The sequence below is a fragment of the Mus caroli genome, unplaced genomic scaffold (genome assembly GCF_978045245.1).
Source record: "Mus caroli unplaced genomic scaffold, Mus_caroli_1 scaffold_9, whole genome shotgun sequence".
Taxonomy (NCBI): domain Eukaryota; kingdom Metazoa; phylum Chordata; class Mammalia; order Rodentia; family Muridae; genus Mus; species Mus caroli.
The window spans coordinates 105,679,891-105,687,535 of NW_028227264.1; the positions used below are offsets into that span (position 1 = coordinate 105,679,891).

General features: G+C 40.2%; 1 pseudogene; it reads left to right on the forward strand.

The window, feature by feature from the left end:
- Positions 1-1,804: 1,804 nt before the first annotated feature.
- LOC110303968 (heterogeneous nuclear ribonucleoprotein A1-like) lies at positions 1,805-2,763 on the forward strand (annotated as a pseudogene).
- Positions 2,764-7,645: the final 4,882 nt, after the last annotated feature.

Genomic DNA, 7,645 nt, shown 5'->3' on the forward strand with positions numbered 1-7,645 from the left:
TGGAGACTAAAAGAGGATGCTGGATAACATGGTACTGGATTTATAGATGGTTTTAAGACACCATATGGATGCTAGGAACAGAATTCTGTTGTCTGCAAGAGCATTAAGCATTCTTAACTGAAGCCATCTCTCCTGTCCTTGACACGTGTCATTATTATTTATTATATATTGTATCTCACGTTTTTAATCTCATTTTCATACCTAGATAGTCTCATATTGAGTCATAAAATTTCTATATTCGTTCTGGTTGAAACCATTTGTGATTATTGTAACTTATGTCTTTCCTTTATAATGGTTTCCCTCCTTTAAAACACTTTTTCATATTCTTGTTTAAAAGCCATTTTCATGGGTTTCTGTCTCCACAAAGAACATTCTAGTAGAATTATTTGTTTTGAATTGGAGATGGGGATGATCAAATACTACCTTTTATATAACTATTTCAAAGACCACTGTTTTATGAATTTGAATGATTTAAATTGAATTTTTTTAAAGAGTACTTTTGGGTTTTACAGGGAAGTTGCGGAGAAAGAACAGGGAATTCCCAATATAATTTATCCACACACATGCACCACCTCCGTCATTAGAGTGGCTAATTTATCACTGTAAGTGAATCTACTCTACAGGTTATTACCACTGTGCCAACACTTTTCATTGGGGCTAAATCTTAGCGCTGAATACTCTCTAAGCATACTTTATTTTTTATGATAATGGTTTTCATTTTAAAATTTATTTCTTAAACTTTGCCAGTGTTACCCAGAACTTCAATTACTTTTTCAATGATGTTAGATCCAGTTTTGCTATATTTCCTTCATAACATAAAGTACTTTTGGGTAGTTTCTTACCAAATTCTAATAGCAAAATCATAGTTTATGCAAATACATTGGGTTCTTTTAAATTTTTGTTTGTTTCTGTACATTGCATTTGTATTTTCTTAATGTAAACAATGTTGAATAGAAATTATTATGCTTTGCTTCTAAAATTATTTTGTGAGGTGCAATTTCAAAAAAAAATATGTCAGGGGCTGGTGATAATAGAGGGTACTATGGTGGCACCTTTGTCATCAGAAATTCTGTTTGTTTGTTTGTTTGTAACCCTGAAACATGGTGTGTTTAAGTAGCCCTGGCTGACCGGGCTCTAGCTTTGTAGACTAGACTGCCCTCACACTCACAGAAATCTGCCTGCCTTTATCTTCCAAGTACTGGGATTAAAAGGCTTGCAGCACTCCCACCCCAGGTTTCTCTATGTCTAATGTAAAAATATTCCATTTTCTGGGTCTTAGATGAACTGATGAATGGCCTTAAGTCTAACTGATATCATACTGAGAAGTACAAGGCTCCTATGCTCGTTGATGACTTGTCCATTAAAAGTGGTCACTCACTAAGTTATCATAATAGCACATCCCCTTCAAAAATAAAATACAGACATAAGGCTAAAGTCAACTGCAGTTCTTAGGAAAACCCAACTGTCCCCAACAGGGCAAATGTTTTCATTACTAGGCAAACCCCTTTGCAAGCCAGACTTCATTGCAACTCCAGCATTGGTTTAGTCTCAGTTTGGTTTTCTGATGCCCACACATTGGATCTGATCAATACCATGTTTCTCTTGCATACTTCTATCTGCATCCACCTCTCACCTCAACAAGGCTACAACTTGTACTACTGAGGGAAGTCACGACAGTGGACGGGGCTTGGAAAGACTAGATCTGCCACCCTGTAGGTCTACAGTAAAACCTTTTGTGGGAATGCTTTATGCTTTCCACCGAATAGCTCTTTGCATCACTGAAGGCGCTCATCACCCTGCGATCATGTCTAAGTCAGAGTCTCCCAAGGAGTCAGAACAGTTGTGGAAGCTCTTCATGGGAGGACTGAGCTTCAAAATAACCTACGAGAGTCTGAGGAGCCATTTTGAACAATTGGGGAACTCTAACCGACTGGGTGGTAATGAGACATCCAAACACCAAGAGATACAGAGCTTTGCATTTGTCACATACGCCTGTGGAGGAAGTGGATGCTGCCATAAATGTAAGACTACACAAGGTGGATGGAAGAGTTGTGGAACCTAAGAGAGCTGTGTCAAGAGAAGATTCTCAGAGAACATGTGCCCACTTAACTGTGAAAAAGGTCTTCGTTGGTGGTGTTAAAGAAGACACTGAAGAACATCACCTATGAGATTATCTTGAGCAGCATGGGGAAATTGAAGTGATAGAAATTATGACTGACAGAGGCAGTGGAAAAAATAGGGGCTTTGCTTTTGTTACCTTTGATGACTATGACTCTGTGGATAAGATTGTTATTCAGAAATACTGTGAATGGCCTCAACTGTGAAGTAAGAAAGGCTCTGTCAAAGCAGGAGATGGTTAGTGCTGAATCCAGCCAGAGAGGTCACAGTGGTTCTGGAAACTATGGTGGTGGTTGTGGAGGCAGTTTTGGTGGTAATGACAATTTTGGTTGAGGAGAGAACTTCAGTAGTCACAGTGGCTTTTGTGGCAGCCATGGTGGTAGTGTATATGGTGGCAGTGGGGATGGCTGTAATGGATTTGGCAACGATGGAAGCAATTTTGGAGGTGGTGGAAGCTACAATGATTTTGGCAATAACAACATACAGTCTTCAACTTTTGGACCGATGAAGGGAGGAAACTGTGGAGGCAGGAGCTGTGGCCCTTATGGTGGCCGAGGCCAGTACTGGGCTAAACCATGAACCCAAGGTGGCTATATAGGTTACAACAACAGCAGCAGAAGCCATGCCAGCGGCATGAGGTTCTAATGAGAGCCAGGAAACAAAGCTTAGCATAAGAGGAGAGCCAGAGAAGTAACAGGGAAGTTACAGGTTACAATGGATTTGTGAACTCAGCCAAGCACAGTGGTAAAGACATGTTTTAGACAATACTCATGTGTGTGGGACTGTATTTGTAACTAACTGTAAATCATCTCTCTTAAGTTGTTTACCTGTGTTACCTTATTTTCCAGGTTCTGAAAGAAAAGAAATTTCCCACCGTGCAGAATGAGGGGAAATAAGGCTATTTTCATATAATGTCCTTCTTTCAGAAAGTTAAGTGTTATGGTTTCTTGAAGGGAATCGTAATATAGCTCATTAGAACGTTGAATGGTGGATGTTAATGGTTATTTATATTGAAGTTATGTGGAGTAGCTTCCTTGAATCCTTTTTGAAGACTCTGTTGGTAGAATTCTTATTAGGAGTATGCTTTCTATGAGACTTTAATAGTAGTTCTATTTTTATCTGGAAAGAAATGATTCTTACAATGCTAATTTTCACATTTAATGGGATTGCTTTCCCCTGTATAACCTAAAATTTTCTAACTTGGGACTGGGAGTCACTTGTTTTAGTCTATAGGCAAAACTGCTCTCACATTATTTGTGAGAACAAAAAGTAGAATATGACTTAATTTAAGGCTTTCCTTGGAAATTGAAGAAACTTATTCCTGTTTCATTTTTCTGCCTCACTTTGAATAAAGTCTGCAAAACTGAGGATTTAAAGAGGTATTGTGAAACTGGACAGGAAAAAGAACAGACTTTTAAATCTCTGTGAAAACACAAGGAACTTATGTTACTGGTTTAATAAGCTGTTCACTCTACGCCCACCCTGTGCTAGGCACTGGTCTAATCACTAGAGAATCTAGTGCATATGACTAATGAACTTCCAGCATTAGTAGGTCAAATTTATGGAAAGGCAATAAACAAGGAGAATTTGATACACATGCCGACACATGTGGCAATGACAAGTATAGGGAAACAAAAACCTAGGAAAGAAGATAGAGCTGAGTGTTGTTATTGACAGAATTCTATCATATATGATTTGATATATGATATATGTGATATATGATATATGACATATATATTTCTATTGCTAGAAAATCCTCTATTTGAATTTAAAAATAGTTACCATGTCTTCATATGTAGTAAATAGTGAATAATTTTATCTATTTGAACACATGATTATGTGATCCTATAATTTCTTCCTGACTACTATATTTGTATTGTTGGGGGAACTATTAAAAAAATGAACCCCAACTCCCCAGCGCCCCTGCTTTTCTCAGCCAGAGCCAACTCCCCAGTAGGATGGGCATTCTTCCTGTGCTCCTGCTATTGGCAATTCTCTCCAGCTAGCCCTGGCAGTGTCTGGGTCGCTTGTCCCTGGAGCTGCAAGTTCCCTCTAGGCCATCATCAGTCCCACATTCCAGTAATCAAGTAAAGCAAAACTCTTGAACCTTATAATTAACCAACCAGGTCTATGATCAATAAAATCACAATTTACAAGATGCCACTACAATAATTTCTGAACAAATAGATAATGATAAAAGCTTTATCCCAAAGCTGGGCTTCTCTCTCTCTCTCTCTCTCTCTCTCTCTCTCTCTCTCTCTCTCTCTCTCTCTCTCTCTCTCTCTTTCTTTCTCTCTCTTTCTCTTTCTTTCTTTCTCTCTCTTTTTCTCTCTCTCTCCCTTTTAGACAGGGTGTCTCTGTATAGTCCTGGCTGTCCTGGAACTCACTCTGTAGTCCAGGCTGGCCTGGAACTCAGAAATCTGCCTGCCTCTGCCTCCCAAATGCTGGGATTAAAGGTGTACGCCACCACGCCCGTCTGATCTTTCTCATTTTTAAGCACTTATGTGATCTATTATGTTGGCATTTTGAAAACAAAGTCTAAAATATACATTTTATTCTATTTTGGTCTTTGCAAAGGCTACTTTTATGGCAACTTGACACAGGTTAACTTCAGCTGAAAACAGGGAATCTTAACTGAGACTGTGTCCTAACATGAATCAGTTAAGCATTTCCAGCCTAAAAAGCAGAGGTGCCAAGGCCCTGGGACAGCAGCATGCTTGGTGTTTTATGGAGAACATAAGAACAGAGTTCTATTTGGCTGCAACACGTCGAACCAGTTGTGAGGGAGAGAAAAATGTCATGCTGGTGATAGGCCTCACATCAGATGGTGAATACTGTCTGTTTGGTGGTCCAGTGTTTGAAAGATCTTGGAGATCCAGATTAATTAAGACTTCTGTTCCTCCTACAGGATCGCCCTTTTCCTCAGCTTCTTTCAGTCTTCACTAATTCAACAACAGGGTTCAGCTGCTTCTGTCCATTGGTTGGGTGCAAATATCCAAATATCTGCATCCAACTCTTTCAGCTGCTTGTTGGGTAGTTCAGAGGGCAGTCATGCTAGGTTCCTTTTTGTGAGCACTGCATAGCCTCAGTAATAGTGTCAGGCCTTGTCCACACCCACCCCCCTTGAGCTGGATCCCACTTTGGGCCTGTCTCTGGACCTTCTTTTCCTCAGGCTCCTCTCCATTTCCATCCCTGTAATTCTTTCAGACAGAATCAATTATGGGTCAGAGTTGTGACTGTGGGATGGCAACCTCATCCCTCACTTGATGTCATGACTTCCTGCTGGAGGTGGGCTCTATAAGTTTCATCTCTGTACTGTTGGGCATTTCATCAAGGGTCCCTCAAACATGTCTTTAAGTCTCATTTAGTTAGAGAAAAGCAGTAGAAGTCTTCAGCTTCAAGCATGTCTTCAAAACAAAGATCTCATCTTTGTTTTCCTCTGACAAATTCCTGGTGATCCACATGAAGAAGAACCTTCCCATGTTTTCACAATCTAATGGAGCAGAAGCCATCTCCCTACCCCCACCCATGACATTCCTATTACCATCTCATTAGGTGTGAGGAAGAAACCCAATAGTAAATCAGTTAATCAGTAAATGTGGTGTTTCTGTCACGTTTTCTCTAAGGTTGGAGACCAAATTCCCTGGAACCAAGAGAAAACAAACACTTGGAGGGTATTTTTATTTTTTGCTTTACTTGTTTTTGTACACATGTGTGTATGGTAGGTGTGTGTGTGTGTGTGTGTGTGTGTGTGTGTGTGCAGAGTGGAAGCTGATGCCAGGCATCTTTTTGATCCCTCTACACTTTAATTTTAGAGGTAATATCTCTCACTGAATCTGGAGCTCATCAATTCTGCTAGATCAGCTAACTTAAGTCGCCATCTGTCCTGTGATCCCTTAGCGCCTCTTTCTACACACTAGAAATGACAGGGACCCAACAGGGAGGACATACCCAAAAAAGGAAATGCAGGAACAAAGAGTGGAGCAGAGAGTGAAGGAAAGGCCATCCAGAGACTGCCCCACCTAGGAATCCATCCCATCTGCAGACACCAAACCCAGACACCATTGCTTGCTGACAGGAGCCTGCTATAGCAGTCCCCTGAGAGACTCTGCCAGAGTCTGACAAATATGGATGTGGATGTTTAAAACCAACCTTTGGACTGAGCACGGGGGACCCCAATGGAGAAGTTAGAGGAAGGACTGAAGTAGCTAAAGAGGTGTCCAACCCCAAAGGAAGAACATCAATATGAACCAACCAGACTCCCTAGAGCTCCCAGGGACTAAACCACCAACCAAGGAGTACACATAACTCATTAAAAATGTAGCAGTTGCACTGGACAGAATTCAAACCCTTAAGAGCCACATGTGGCTAGCAACTACTCCAGCTGCAAGAGGACTGCCTCATCTGGCATTAATGGGAGGGGAGGCCCTTGGTTGTGTGGAGACTCGATGCCCAGCATAGGGGAATGCTAGGGCACTGAGGCAGGAGTTGGGGGCAGGTGAGGGAGCACCTTCCTAGAGGCAGGGGGATGGGGAGGGGATAGGGGATAGGGGATTTGTGAAGGGGAAACTAGAAAATGGGATAACATTTGAAATGTAAATAAATTAAAAAGTGAAAAAATAAACAGAAAGAAAAGAAATTACAGTTGGCTGCTATCCCTGCCACAGGTATTATGTAGATGGTAAGAATCTGAACTGTGGTCTTCATGCTTTTCCAGCAAGAGCTTTATCCACTAAGCCATCTCTCCAGCCTCAGAATTAGTCTCCAGAATAAATGATAAAACCTCTGAATTTGGGCTTGATGTGACTATCTGAAAGAGATCAGGACACACTAGATATATTCTTTGAATACTGAGTGAAAGTTTAATGAGTCCTTTCAAAGGAGAATAAAAAGGAGTAATGGGGCATTTAACAATATTCTTTGAGTTCATTTCAAGTGGCATTGACCTCCAACTATAGCTAGTTCGTTATACTTAAATTAATCAAAATGAAATACCATTAAAAATGTAGCAGTTGCACTGGACACAATTCAAACCCTTAAGAGCCACATGTGGCTAGCAACTACTCCAATTAGGCAGTAGCTGGAGAATATTTATACTATTTAAAAAGTTCTAGTGGGAAGAGAGAAATGGCAGAGATGGTGGTCTATAGAGTTATGGTTGCCTCTGTTGAACAAGTAGCAGGATTATGTAAACTTAAGAGCAAATTAAATATGTCACATTTGATCAGTCTTATTCCCTGACTTCAGTTGTTTCTGATTTTCAGAAGGGTGCTTACTAAACCTAATATCAGCTTTCAAACAACTAAAGAAATTGCTTTATGTATTTTGAAGCTGCATCACTGGGGGCATTCAAATTTAGAATTGTCATACTGTCCCTAGCCATGGAACATATTGTTTGTTCTCTACAACTGACTTGTTCCATCAATTCCATTTTTAAGTAAATTTTTCCGACTACAGAAAAAAAGCTATAGCTAGCACTTGTTTTAATGGAAACTAACTTTTTCAATAGCATCTAATTAAAATTTGG